The 13,949-nt window shown below is 38.6% G+C and overlaps 1 protein-coding gene across 1 annotated transcript in view; it reads right to left on the bottom strand.

The window, feature by feature from the left end:
- Window positions 1-2,491, bottom strand: part of ARL6 (ADP ribosylation factor like GTPase 6) — a 40,734-nt gene extending 38,243 nt beyond the window's left edge. The window contains exon 1 of the mRNA XM_001504416.6: window positions 2,232-2,491. The gene's annotated coding sequence lies outside the window, so the exon portion shown is untranslated. The remainder of the gene's footprint in view (window positions 1-2,231) is intronic.
- Between the last annotated feature and the right edge of the window lie 11,458 nt (window positions 2,492-13,949).

Consider the following 13,949-nt stretch of genomic DNA (forward strand, 5'->3'; position numbering starts at 1 on the left):
TTAGGAAGAAGGTTATGTATAAAATACACACAATTTAATCGAACCTTAATAAATATGTGTTTTGTTAAAACTTATCTGAAATATCCTGTTAAGTATTATTTTAAAAGAACTTTAAAAGGTATACTAATAAAGAATAAGAAAGTAAGTACTAATCTTAGCTTTTACTCTAGTTTTTTCAAATACTATAAAAGTTTCTTTGTTAACTTGTCCCAGAAGTGTTTATTTATTTGTGTATTAATTCTCTCTTTGGAAAACAAAAATCCTACCAATGCCAACTTAAAAAAAAAACTCCATCAGCAACCCAAACACAGAAGTACTCTGAAGTCAGACACAACTGCTGATGACACACTGGTGCTATATGGCAATTTTCTGGCTGTTCATATTTTTCTAAGGTGCTGTTAAATTTAGACTTCAGGTCTCCATATGGAACTCTCCATAGGGCTCCCTTTGGGCCCGTCACCTCCCAGAACACTACCATGCGGTGGGAGAAGAGAGACGCCCCTTTTGACAGCCCTCAGGTGCTACAGGGACGAGTACAGCAGCAACCACCATACACCTGTGTTCCAACTACTTCCTATTACTCTCTGGACCATCATTTCCAAAGTTCTCGGAATATTAATCTCATCTCATTTATTTATTCTCATCTCCATCTAAGCTTCTGGAAGCCTGCCATCTCACAGCTCCTTCAGAACTTTTTATCCCATATCATCCCAGGCCAGGCCATACCCTGAAGGATGTGAGGCTGCAGCAACTTAGACCATAAGTCTTTCAAGACAACTCCATCTGAAAGGAGGCTGCATCGTCGACTTGCTTGGGCCCCTTGGGAGATCATTATGGATGGAAATTTCAAAACTGAATTCCAATGACGCGCAGAAAAGAGCAGGTCAGTGCCCCATCCAAGCATGGGGCCTGAGACAGAGCCACACTGTCTTACCCAACGGATGAGTTTGATCTCAGGTCCTCCATTTGGGTCACTCGAATCAACTTTTCTCCTTGTGTTGGAGATTAAAATCTCACTCAACCCATTCCTTTAAATCTCAGCTTAAGGATAGGCATTTGCGGAATCTACTTTAAGTTAGCCTTCTGATATCATGAAACAGTTCACACAGACCATTTTAATTCAAAGTAAATTTGCTGTTACTCACTTTGTTATTTACTGTACTAAATATATTGTTATAAAAGCTTCTGTTTCCCATACAATTTTGAACAGATTTTTAAAAATATGACTACTTCTCATATAATCCCCCTGTGGGCATCTACTCTAAGGCATCAACTGTCAAAAGCTTGATACCTCAATATTCATTTTTCGTAGAACCTCGAATTGTGTCCGTTCCTTTTTCATAGTTTATCAAAGACCTAATGCTTATTACTGAAAAAGTTGGGGACATACAATTTAAAAGAGAAATCAGTTGTTCTAAAAGATGTAATTACATTTACTGATTATAAACAACTATCATACAGCCTCATACGTCCTTCTATTCCTTAGTAATTATACACTCTGTAAGTTTACTTTTTGCATGTGTGAAAGAAGGAAATAAAAGATAATTCAAGCCACTCAAGATTTATTTATCATGTCCTAGGTTTACAGTGGGAGATATAATTAAAGTTTCCTGTAGCTCTACTCCTACAGCCATGATTCTCAACCCTGGGTGCACACTGGAATCAACTCTTGGATTAGTACTTCTGAAGATGGGATCAGGGCATCTGTTTTTAAAAAGCTACACAGTGTGTCTGATGTACAGTCACTATCGAGAACTACCGGCTTCCAGAATGAAGTCCAAACCCTATGCGCATCTTTTAAGGTTGTTCACCGTCTGGCTCCCCTCTATCTTCCCAATTTCTTATCTGACCGCTTTCGTCTCTCTGCACACCAGCCAATCCCAATCTCCCGGCTGTTATCTGAGAAACTGTTTTCTAAAGGATTAACTGGTCGCCAGCAGAGTCCTCAAGACGCAGGATGCTATCCAGTTAAGAGCTTGGACCCTAAGCTGCAGAGAGCGGGTGGTCGGGCCGAGAAAGCCGCCTGCAGGGCGCTCGGGAAACTTGTAAACGTTTCTAGAGTGCATTATAGCACACCCTTCCCACCCCAAATACACATGTTGACTCGGCTTCCCGTTTTGATGGTGACATTTCAATGACACTTCCCACATACCAAACACAAACGCCCACACTGGGCAGCGTTAAAACCAACCAAGCACGCACCCACCCACCCTCGGCCCGCGCCGGCTCACCGCGCACGCCCGCTGCTCCTGCCCAGCCCTCGGTCTTCGGGAACCACCGCCCGGCGGAAACGCGGCGACAGCCGGGGCGCGGCGCGGGAGGGACCGCTCGCTCGGCGCGCCTCGGGGCCGGAGTCTGGTGCGAGCGTCCCTGCCCTGCTCTCGGTGCTCCCACGGGACGGAGCCCGGGTCCGAGCACAGCAGCCCCACGAGCCCCAACCGGCGGCCGGAGCATCGGGGGCGGGCCGGGCGCGCGGCGCTGCCCTGGCAACCGGAGGGCCTTCCGGTCCGAGGCCACTCCCCCCGGGGCTCCGCGAGTCGGCGCGGAGCTCCGGCTGACTGACGAAGAGCTCCCGGAAACGCCCGAGGCTCGCCAAGGGGGACCGAAGGGCCTGCGAGCCGGGTGCGGGGGACTGCTGCCTCCCGCGAGAGGCCGAGGGCCCCGCGGGGGCGCACGGCATGTCGGGAGTGCCGCCGCCTCAGGACCCGACACCGGCAAGGGCGGGACGGTCGCTGAGTCGCCCGGGGTCCCACAGCGCCGGGCCCGGAGTCGGGAGAAGCCGAGCGGCGAACGTGGTGGGGAGGAAGGGCCCGGGCGTCCGTGGGGAAGGGGGCGTGCCGGGCCGCGAGGACAAGTCCCCGAGGTGGGGTCTCCGGGGACGGAGGACGGCCGCAGAATCCCCGGCGGGGTCGGGAGGGGGTCGATGGCCGGGGGCTTCGAGCATCCTCTCGCCCCGAGGGTGCTGCGATCGCGCCTCCGCGGAGCACACTGCGACCGCGCGTTTCTCCGCCTTTTGCCCCGACGCTTTCCAGCGGACGGACGCGGCCGGAGTTGTGAACGTCCAGGAACCTTGTCCACCTTCAGTCGGCCTCGCCCGTCAGCCCCGCCCGCGGAGAGTGGCGTGCGCGGCTCGGCCGTCTTCGCAGCGGGGTTTCGTCCCCTGTCCCCTCGCCCGGCGCGGGGACCCCCTCCGCTGCCCCCTCCTTGTCCTGCTGGTTGAGGCGGCCCGTTCGGGGTGAGGGAAGCGTGGAAGGCGTGCACGGCATGGTCAGGGGGTGCCGTTCCTGTTACTTCTCCAAGTCTCAGATATGGTTAACTTGGAAAGTTGATCTTGGAAACTTAATTTTGGAAAATTTTCCAGATTTTCAAATGTGGTTACATTAGTTTTACAATGGGGAAAAGTGTGATCTGAGCCAGTGAATCTGCCGAGAGGCAAAACCTAACAAAACCAAACCCCTACAGTGGCGTGTCCAAAAGAACTGGCTTACACGTGTGCCTGTGAAAGTGGAGTCTGGAACTAGGCTCTGCCTTAGTGTGTGGCCGCGGCCAGGTGACCCATCTCTGCGCTGCGGCTTTCTCCCACCTGGTGGTTTTGAGGACTAGCTAACGGAAGTGTACACTGTGCGTGTTTGCGCCCAGTGGGTGTTAGTGAGCACTTTCCTGTCTTCCTCTTCTGAACTCCTTATTACATGGGTAGGATGTTTAAGTGCTGTCCTTGCTCTGAACTCCTTATTACATGGGTAGGATGTTTAAGTGCTGTCCTTGCACTTCTGACTCGGAATGCATCTACAGGGAGGTCTTGATTAATTTCTGTGTGACTCACTTTGATAAGAGATGGAAGCTAATTTGCTTATAGTCAGAACTTGACACATTTTTTTTCTTTAAATAAGCAGAAATCTTGTGTTTCGGAAAACTTTAGCAGACAGACTTAATTTTTCCTGTTTGGAGTTGCTTTTTTCTGCCCCTAGGTTGAGTTCTATATTTGCTTAGTGCAAAACATTTGATGAAAATGGAAATGTAATGGGGAGATTGGGTATCCAACTTTTCAGGAAATTTAGGCGGATACATAATTGTTTTACAAAAAAAAATCAGCTAAGTAAATAGGTAAGTGTAGATGATGTCATGGCTTATTATTGTCAGAGATGAAATAGTGGTCACGAAACTTACTCTACTTATCTACTCAATAATGTAGAAAATGCCAGTTTTGAAAATATCAATCTTAAAAAACCACAAATATTTCATATGGTTGAATCTGCTATTTTGGTGCTTTGCCAACTGAAACAGCTCTCAGGAGTACACTCAGGCTCAGCATAAAAATTGTTCCACTTGATTTAAGAAGATAGTGTGGCTCTCTTCATTTTATTATGAGAATAAGAAGCTTTAGAAATGATAGGTGATTTTCTGAAGGCTTCTTAAGATACCTGTATAAGAGAAGAAAGTTTCAGATACTTTATTACTAGGTTTGATTTCATACTGGCTTTTAGAAATGTAGTAAAAGAATTATAAAAGAAATGAGAGATATCTATTCTGATTAATTCAGGATACTTTTATGTTTTTTAAAAGAATGTCGAAAATCCCTGATTTGTGATTTATGGGAAGTTTTTGGAATGAATATTGATAGTCTAAAGCTGTTTGAACAGTTGGACATTATGTGTATCTTTTGGTCATCTGCAATTTGTGTACAATATTATCTCTGCAATGAACGATTTAATTTCCTGGAGTCTCAGAAAGTATTTTGCTGATATAAAATCACTACAAAAATATGTGCCAACTATTTATAGTGATTTATGTGAATTTATGTCTTGACCTTAATGACATTATTTTGAAAAATTAGCTATGATTTTGTATCCAGAATTACTAATGTATCTAATGAACATCTAGATTCAATAGACTGAAAAATAAATTATATTAAATACGCATCAATACAACAATACAAAAAAGTCACAAATTCAACCACCAGAACTGTAACTTTTATTTGCTAATAGATATTTTAATAAACAGGCTTACTCCATCTGTAAGACCCTGATAATGCCTCTTAGGAAATCATAGAAAAATAAAATACAATAATTAGTAATTTGTACTTTGTACAAAAATCTTATTATGTTGCTCAGCAGGTAGTTTTGCTAAACACCATAATCTTTCAGCACGTCGATAGATGACATATGTAATGCAGTTCACGAACAATCCCTCACTGAGCGCGAGCATTCTATCACACTATTAACTTGTAGGCATGCCAGCACATGAAAATTTACATGGAACATCAGAATATTACAACAGATTTTTATAAGATGAAAACTATACCACCTTCAAGTGAGTCTGGATACTTCACTGTTAGAGTAAAGCAGATAATAGGTAGGATTGCAGTTTTATTGTTAACACCCTTTTACTGTGTTTCTCTCTCTATCCTATGGTGATACAACCAGAAAAGAGGACATAGCTGTGAGGAACCTGAGTGGAAGGCCTGTGCTGAAGCTCTAAATAGTGATGGAACGCCAGAGGAAAAAATACGGTGCCGCACGTCCCTCTTCTCACAAACAGATCTTCCCCCTTTGGCAAGAGTTGATAGGTACAGTCCTAAATCCATAATTGATGGTAAGTAACCTTATGACAGGTTACAAAGAGATACATTTTAAAAATCATTCATACTTAGAGGAAGGGAAAATGTTTTCAGCTGCAGTTTTTCATGAGTCAGATACTGCTCTCTGAAGGATTAAGCGTCTCAACCTAGACACGTATTCTCTGGGTATTTTATATTAATGTACCATTTAGTATTAAATTAGTAAACTTTTTAGGATTTGTGCTACAAATTTTTTTTTTTTTTAAAGATTTTATTTTTCCTTTTTCTCTCAAAAGCCCCCTGGTACATAGTTGTATATTTTTAGTTTGGGTCCTTCTAGTTGTGGCATGTGGGATGCCGCCTCAGCATGGCTTGATGAGCGGTGCCATGTCCGCACAGGCAAAACCCTGGGCTGCCAAAGCAGAGAGTACGAACTTAACCGCTCGGGCACGGGCCAACCCCAAGATATTTATAACTATTATTTTGAATACGCTGCAACTGTTGCCATCTACCATTTAATATTTGACATGGTCATTTAAATATTGTGTTTAATCAAATAAATATTTATACGTACATATATATTTATGTTTTTGGCTGTGCTAAAACAGCAAAAAATGGAGAGCAATCTTATTCCGTTATTCACAATCTGATTGTACATCAAATCCAAGGAATAGGTATGCGCCTATAAATGCCAGCACGTTGAATTAGATACAGCCTACCCAGAAATAAAGCTCCCAGCACAACAACAAGATCACATCCTTCCTGCGGGACAAGGAGGGCACAGTGAACAAAACCAGCATGTTGCCTGTGTATTTCTCCTAAATGATAGATGGTACTAATGTTTTTTATATGAAAACAAAACAATATAAAAGTATTGTTTTACTAAACGATTAGAGCCTGTTTGTTTATTTTTTTAATTCAGATGGGGGCTCAAAACCCTCCAAAACAGTATTTTGAAGAAGCTGACAGCTTGAGTATACAGTACACATCTTTCAGGATTAAAGTAATTTTAATTTTCATAGGCTTTGAATTAGAATAGCTGCAAAATGTTTCTGCCTTTTACACTGTAATAGACAAAAATAAGTAACAAAACATGAGAAGTATCTATGATATTGAGATTTCCTCAATCCACGCCATGGAAAAGAGGATTCTGTTATCAGAGTCATTGGAAAGCAGAGAATTCAGTTGCAGTTCTTTCAAATAAGATGTCTCAAAAATATTTAGTAAAAATGGCTTTAAAATAATATATACAATAGGTCTTTTTCCTATGGTGTATTACATACACACAAATGCCCTTTGACTGCATGTAAGTATATATACATGTATTTGTATCTATGTTCTCTTTCCCAACTATTTACACCTCTCTCCTCCAACCTATACTCCTTTCCCACTCCCCATATTGATTTTCATCTCATCTTGGTAAAATAAAACTACTCACCTGTTAACATCCTACCACAGCTTTCTACCACAAATCTACCAGCCTACCTGCATGTTGCACACTCTGCCTTCCCTCCCGTGGCAGTTCTTTGTGTTTCCTCTCATCGAAACTAACCTCCCTACTTATACTATGAATCCTAACCGTTTACCTCGCAAGGCCTTTTCTATAATTATATTCTCTTTTGGATAATCAGTTTCCCCCTTTCTACCAGATCATTCTCATCAGCATATAAATATGCTCTAGCATCCTTTCTCTAGAAACACACACACACAAAACCAAAACCTCTCTTGACCCCACGTCTCCCTCCAGCTACTGCCCTATTTCTCTTGCTTCCTTTGCAGTAAAACTTCTTGAAAGAGTTGTTTATAGATACTGACTCCACCTTCTTTCCTAAAATATCTTCTTAATCCACTTCATTCAGGCTTTGACTTCACTACTTCATAGAGACTCCTCTTGTCGAGGTCATTAATAGCTTCCATGTTGCCAAACCCTATGGCCATTTCTTAGTTCTGATCTTGACTTCTTAAAAGCATTTAATCCAGATGACCAATTGTATTTCCTTTTTCTCTACCTTACCTTATACTCCTCAGTGTTCTCTGTTGGCTTCTAATTCTCTGCCTAACTTCTAAATATTGGAATGTCCTGGACCTCAATCCAGGCCTACTTCTCTATCTTGTAGCCTTTTCCTAGGTGATTTCAAAACTTTAAATACCACGTATATATTGATGACTTCCAAATCTTGATGCTTAGCCCTGATTGCTCCTTGGAACTCTCCTATACTGCTGTCTACTCGATACCTCCATTTGAATATCTAACAGGCATCTCAGGCATTGCATGGCTAAAACTAAACTCTTGACTTTTCCCTCCAAACCCGTTTCTTCACCACCATCAACTCAGTTTCTCATTCCCCAAATGTAGAATTTAGCTTTGATTTTTCTCTTCTTCATCCCTCATACCCAATCCATTAGCAAGCCCTGTCTTCAATCATACCTCAAATCCATCCGCTTGTCTCCATCATCACTACTTCCACTTGAACAAAAGTCACCATTTCTTTGCTTGAACTATTGCAGTAGCCTCATAAATGTCCTTTGACCGTGTCTCATCTTTGTCTCTCTCTGGCTCATCTGCTGTGTACCAAGCACACTGTTGTCTCCACCCTCGAACACTCCAAACTCGCACACATTAAGCCGTTCCCTCTGCCGCAATGTGCTTCCCCCAGATCTTCTCATGACCAGTGCCTTCATGCTTTTCAGTTATCAACTTAAATATCACATCCTCAGAGAAGATTTCCCTTACCACTTAATATAAAGAAGCCACAGTCCTGCTATGTGACATTATTAATGTAATTATCAGCATAACTCGCATCACTATTTCTTTATTGTGTCTTTACCACTAGAAGGTCAAATCCATGAGACGGGGGCTTTTGCTTTTCTTGGTCACCCGTATCCTCAGTTCTTAGAACAGGACATGGTACATGATAGTGTGCAATAAACGGTTAATGGAATGAATGCACTTCTGATAAATATGTTTAAATCATTCTATATGTATACACAGTAATTTAGGAATTATATAACTTAGGACCAGCAAACAGGCACGACTTCCTTTGATTTTTGTTTGTTTGCTTGTTATATCTGGTCCCCATAGTGTAAAGAGCTTTGACTGGACAAATGATGGTTTGTTGTTGTTCTTCATATTAAACTATAGATACCCAACTATTTCATTCATCAAAGTTGTAGGGTGGGAAAGGGGAATTCTTTGCTTCCTCAAAGAGATTTTTGGAAACTCTAAAGAAAATAAGCAGTTTAAAGAAAAATGGAATGACTTTTCACTTTTGTTTGAAGCATCCCTTTTGGTGAAATTTTAAAAACTGAATAAACAGTAAGCAGTGAAAAGTAACTAAAAATATATGCTCACTATTTTGAATACACAAAGTCCAATGGAGGATTTTTGTTGTATTTCCATTCATGAGAAAGTAGCAGTTTGCCTTCTCCAGCAGACTTTATGAGATATCTGGCCAATATTAAGTAAAAGAAGAGTAACTTCAAAAATAATAACTTCTAGCCACTATGTTATGGCATTTGGCTTCAACTTTGAGAATTGGAAAGTTACAAGCATTATGAGACTGACTGGAAATATAAAATATAAAGCAGCTCATTTGTTTAATACTTAAAACAACTGAAAAGAGAGACAATCTTGAAAGAATATAAACATTTAGAGATCATAAGATATAACAGAAATTAATATATAGGTACCATATGTTTTAAACATTTAGACTATGTGTTGGATTTATGTAACTGTATAAAAGCATAAATTGATTCTAAGACTACTCTTTCCACTCCATTCTTTTTATCTACAATTGATATTGACTGTTTTTACATTTAATAATAGAAGGAAAGACTCAATTACTAATGAGAGTGATTAATATGTATAAAGTGCTTTGACAGTCCAGTATTCGATGTATTTTTTTTTTTGGCAAATTCTTTGATTATATACATCTTAGAAATCAAAAGAACTAGTAGTATGGAATGTTAATAATTGTAATCATTTGGTCTATTAATACAATTTTTTAAAATAAATTTCTATTTTTGATATTTTGGTAAGAGTTCTTTGTAATTTTATATACCAATATATATTTTAACAAATATTAGTGAACTTGTTTATTTTAGAGATTCCCATCCTCAAAATGAATTTTAGTTTCAAAATTATCAGTAAGAGTAACATGACATAATTTTCTCTCATTCCTAATAGTTTTCTTTTATTGAGGTCATAGTTTTAACATAATCCCCTTTTTATATTACCTTTTTGTCTTTTCCTCAATTTTAATGGAACTTGGTCTGTTTCCATGTTCTGCATCCATGCTCTGCCTCTGATTTTTTAAAAATAAGCTTATTATAGGAGGTATAACATGACTAACATTTTAGGAAACATAGACTGTTAATTTACAATTATTCCTTCAAAATTCGAAATTAAGTTTTCAAAGTTTGCACTACATAGAAAATTAAGCCCAAGTATAGTTTGTGAAAAATGCCAAAGACATTTATATCCTGTAGTTATTCAAATTTTCAGTGACACAATCTAAGATGGAGTGTGAGTAACAAAATGATTAATGTATCAGAAATAAAGCACGTATGGTAATCTTTAAAATCAAGCTACACATATTCATATTTGTTAAGACTGCTCAGGTATTGTGCACTACACACAAAAAAATGCTCCCATTTCACATTTTGGGTTTTTTCCCTTGGAGACCTAAAAACCTAAAATTATATCAAAACTCCATACTTGTAAGAAGAAAATGAGATTTTTGCATAGTATAGATATATTAATACAATATTCTTTGAATACATGTATATGGCAATGGGAAAAAACATCACATTAAACATTAAAGCATCACATTGAAAACTTCAATGACAAACATTTGTCCACATTAAACCTTATTTTCCAAGGAGTGCTGAAATTTAAAAAAGCCCCAGTCATTGTTTATCATATTTTCCATGAAATTCTGTTTTGTTTTAAAGACTTTTGAAGATATTGCACTAATGCCTGTGGATAACATACCAATGGATATTCAAACACGTTAAATTTAACAAGGCTCCCATCAATCACACCGACAGAGGAAACAGTTGGTTAGCAAATGAGTGGCCACTGATTTTGTCATAGAGTTCTAAAGACCATAGTTTGACACAGATTTATTTTAAAGGCAAAAATAATATGTGGCAATAAAGTATGTAAAGTCAAAGAAAAACTTCATTACCACCAATGGTATTACTGGGTAGATAATTCTAAAGAGAGCAAAAGTTATTACTTTGTATGAAAAATGAGCTAATAGAATTAATTATATCCTGGCTTCTCTCTAAGGATATGTGTAAATAAAAATTTAACAAAAGCAATTTCTATCTAAATGCATACTTTAATTCTACAAATTACTAAATGTAGAAAAGAGACTTTTAATTGGTTATAAAAGCAATAGAAGAGTACATTTTAAATTAGGTAAAAATCTTGAAAGTGTATTGTTTACTCATCTTTATGATTTAGCACTATTCACATCTATCCTGGTTTCAAAAAGTTAAACGATGTTTAGTCTTTACAGAACAGAGGCGAATTAAGACTGTTAAGAATGATGGTCTGCAAATGTGGAAAAACTTGTATAGAAGCATTCACATCAATATTGCTTGTCATCTAAGCCCCTATTTAACCCATGAAAACAAGGACATCTATCTTCAAAGTTAATAATGCCTAAATATAAAATTTGAATTACATATATGAAAAATGAAGGTTCTCATGTCCTTGGAGTCTTCTTGATATTACTGTATTATTGTGGAATAAAGATGGTTCTCCCTTCAGGGAGGGCTAATGAGATGGAGACTGAGGCTAAATAGGAATCCTGGAGCAGGGTTGGCCTCACTTTGTTATCTTGTAAAACACTTTAAAGCCACATCTCAGTTTTTCTGATTCATTATTTGAATTGATAACTTAACCAAAAGTGAGTTTATTATGACAAGCTGAAGACAGCCGGAGATTACAAATATTGGAGAAATATGGACGAGAACAGAGCTTTACTTGAGAAGATTTTCACTAACTCTGACACTTTTCTAATTTACAACTCCTGGGAAATTGTGTTGTTAATCTGTACTTTATTTTCTAATCAACAGTAGAAACCACATCCTTATATTACAGTTCAGAGCTTTCATCCTCATCTGTCACGTAATTTTTCTTTAACATCTTTGTTATTCTTAAGGATGAATTAGGTGTATCTAGAGGTAGTGGAATTCTTTGAGATTTTTCCCTTTAAATGAAACAAATCGAAAGTTCTCTTAATGATAGAGATTCAGTACTCTAATTAACCAAATTCAAGCAAGAACCTTCCTTTGTTTTGTTTAGAAAGAAACTTTACTTTCAATGGCAAAGTGCAAAAATATAACAAAATGGAGGTGACTTGGTATCATTAGGAGATACACAAAACTTTGTATTTGCCAGATTCTTTTTTAAAAGATGAAGTTGATTCTTTTTTAATAGTGCTTTGCTACCTTTAGTAATTGAAAAGTTTTCTTTTAATTTTTTGTTTCATTTTAAAATACAGTAATTTTGAATCAACACTCATAAGCTAAAGGTAGACTTTCAAATCTATTCTAAAATCCTAGAAAAGTAAATGCCAATTGAACAAAAAACTCTTTCGAATTAAGAGCAAAGAACCCAAGTCTTTCAATTAGATGTAAATATCCTTTATTGTACATTTTATATAAGTCCATCATTAATTTGAAATTTGAACCTAATTATTAGTCAGAAGAAAGAGAATTAGTTAAAACCACATTTTGATGACCTGTATCGTCTGGATCTTGACCTTTTCCCAGAAGACATGTATATCATGTCACATCCCCTTATAATATAAAAAATATATTTTTATCCTGAAAAATCTTTGAAATACCTGCCTAATACTTGGCTTTTTAAGGGAACAGTAAGAGAAAGATGTGGTATTTACTTTTCTGCAATATAAGATTTTTCTTTTCCTTTGTTTCACCTAGTAATACATCAGATCTAGTAACAAGTAATTGTCCCCTTCCACTGTTAAATGTACCATGTTTGAAAGAATTTTATGCAGCCATTGCAGGTTCATACTGTTATTCCTTTTACTACGACCAGTGAATTGGCTCGGGCAAGAGATTACTCCAGAATTGTTTTTGAGAAATGGCTAATGTTTTCGAATTGGAGGCACCTTTGAGATAGTGAGCTTCACAGGAACTGAAAAGCTTGCCACCTGTGACTCCTGAGGCGCCAACTGTTAACAAGGGAGATTGTCTTAGAGAATCCAGCAATCATGCTCCCCGCTGTCTGGAGGAAATGTGGACTGTTCTAGGAGATCTGAGGTCCAACATAATTTCTTTCCATAGGGATTGAAAATCCGATTCCCACTGGGCAAGGTTTTATTTATTTGTTTAGCGTATGTTTGTCCTATGGAAGGAGCTGACCCTTAGGGACATGGCAATCACAGCAGCCACAGCAAATAGGCTCTGACCACTGAGCTGTAAGCTCAAGAGTCACTTGAAGGTAAGAACAGTACAGCCAAACTCATTTTTGCCATAAAATTTTATGCGTGTAGGAGACATCTCATAGATATTTGTTAAACTGAACTAAATCAAGTTTACACTCCCTTTATTGAACATAATAAAGTTTGGAAATTTGTTGAAAATGTTGATCATAAAAACCAAAAGTTAGGTGACATGAGTGCCTGGCGTCCTAATGGAAGAACACCATCAGTTTGATGCAGCGTATGCCTCTCTCTTTTGGAATCTTCATATAGAAAGCAGTAAAATCTTTTTGGATTGAACATGAAGAAATATTGAGTCTCTTCTACTTAAATGAATTTGAGCTTGGAAAAGTTAAGGTGATCCTACTAAAAGAAGTGATACATCAGCTTCTTAACTCTTTGTTACATAAAGACATGGACACCAACTGTGAACTGATAATAAAAGTTTTTGATTCTTAGAATACTAATACCTTTAAAAATAATAATAAATTTCCTTATATAAAGATACAGAAAAGGATCATCACCAACCATTTTGAAATTATTTTCCAAAGCAATTAATTTCTAGCTGATGCAAAGCCAGGACTCGTACCCTCTGCGAGTGCAAATGCTCCCATTTATGTGGGCTGACCCAAAACACAGAAGGATGACTTGTGCAGCATTCCCTGTCCCTCCACCCTCAGCCTCCTCTGAAGAGATCTGGAAGTTCTTTTCAGATTTGCTGAGACAAGAAGAGAGGTGGGATGGGGGAATAAAGAGAGAAGAGAGCGGGCTGAGAAAGGAAGTTTTAGAAAATTTAATAAAGGAAAAGAAAAAAGATATCTGGTATTAGTGACAATTTTGAGATAAGAGATTTACTTACTGCTTTACAGAGCAGAAGTTTGGTAGGGAATGATATAAATATGGATATTTTAGGAAATGTGGTTGGGAGATAG

The sequence above is a fragment of the Equus caballus genome, chromosome 19, assembly GCF_041296265.1.
Source record: "Equus caballus isolate H_3958 breed thoroughbred chromosome 19, TB-T2T, whole genome shotgun sequence".
NCBI lineage: Eukaryota > Metazoa > Chordata > Mammalia > Perissodactyla > Equidae > Equus > Equus caballus.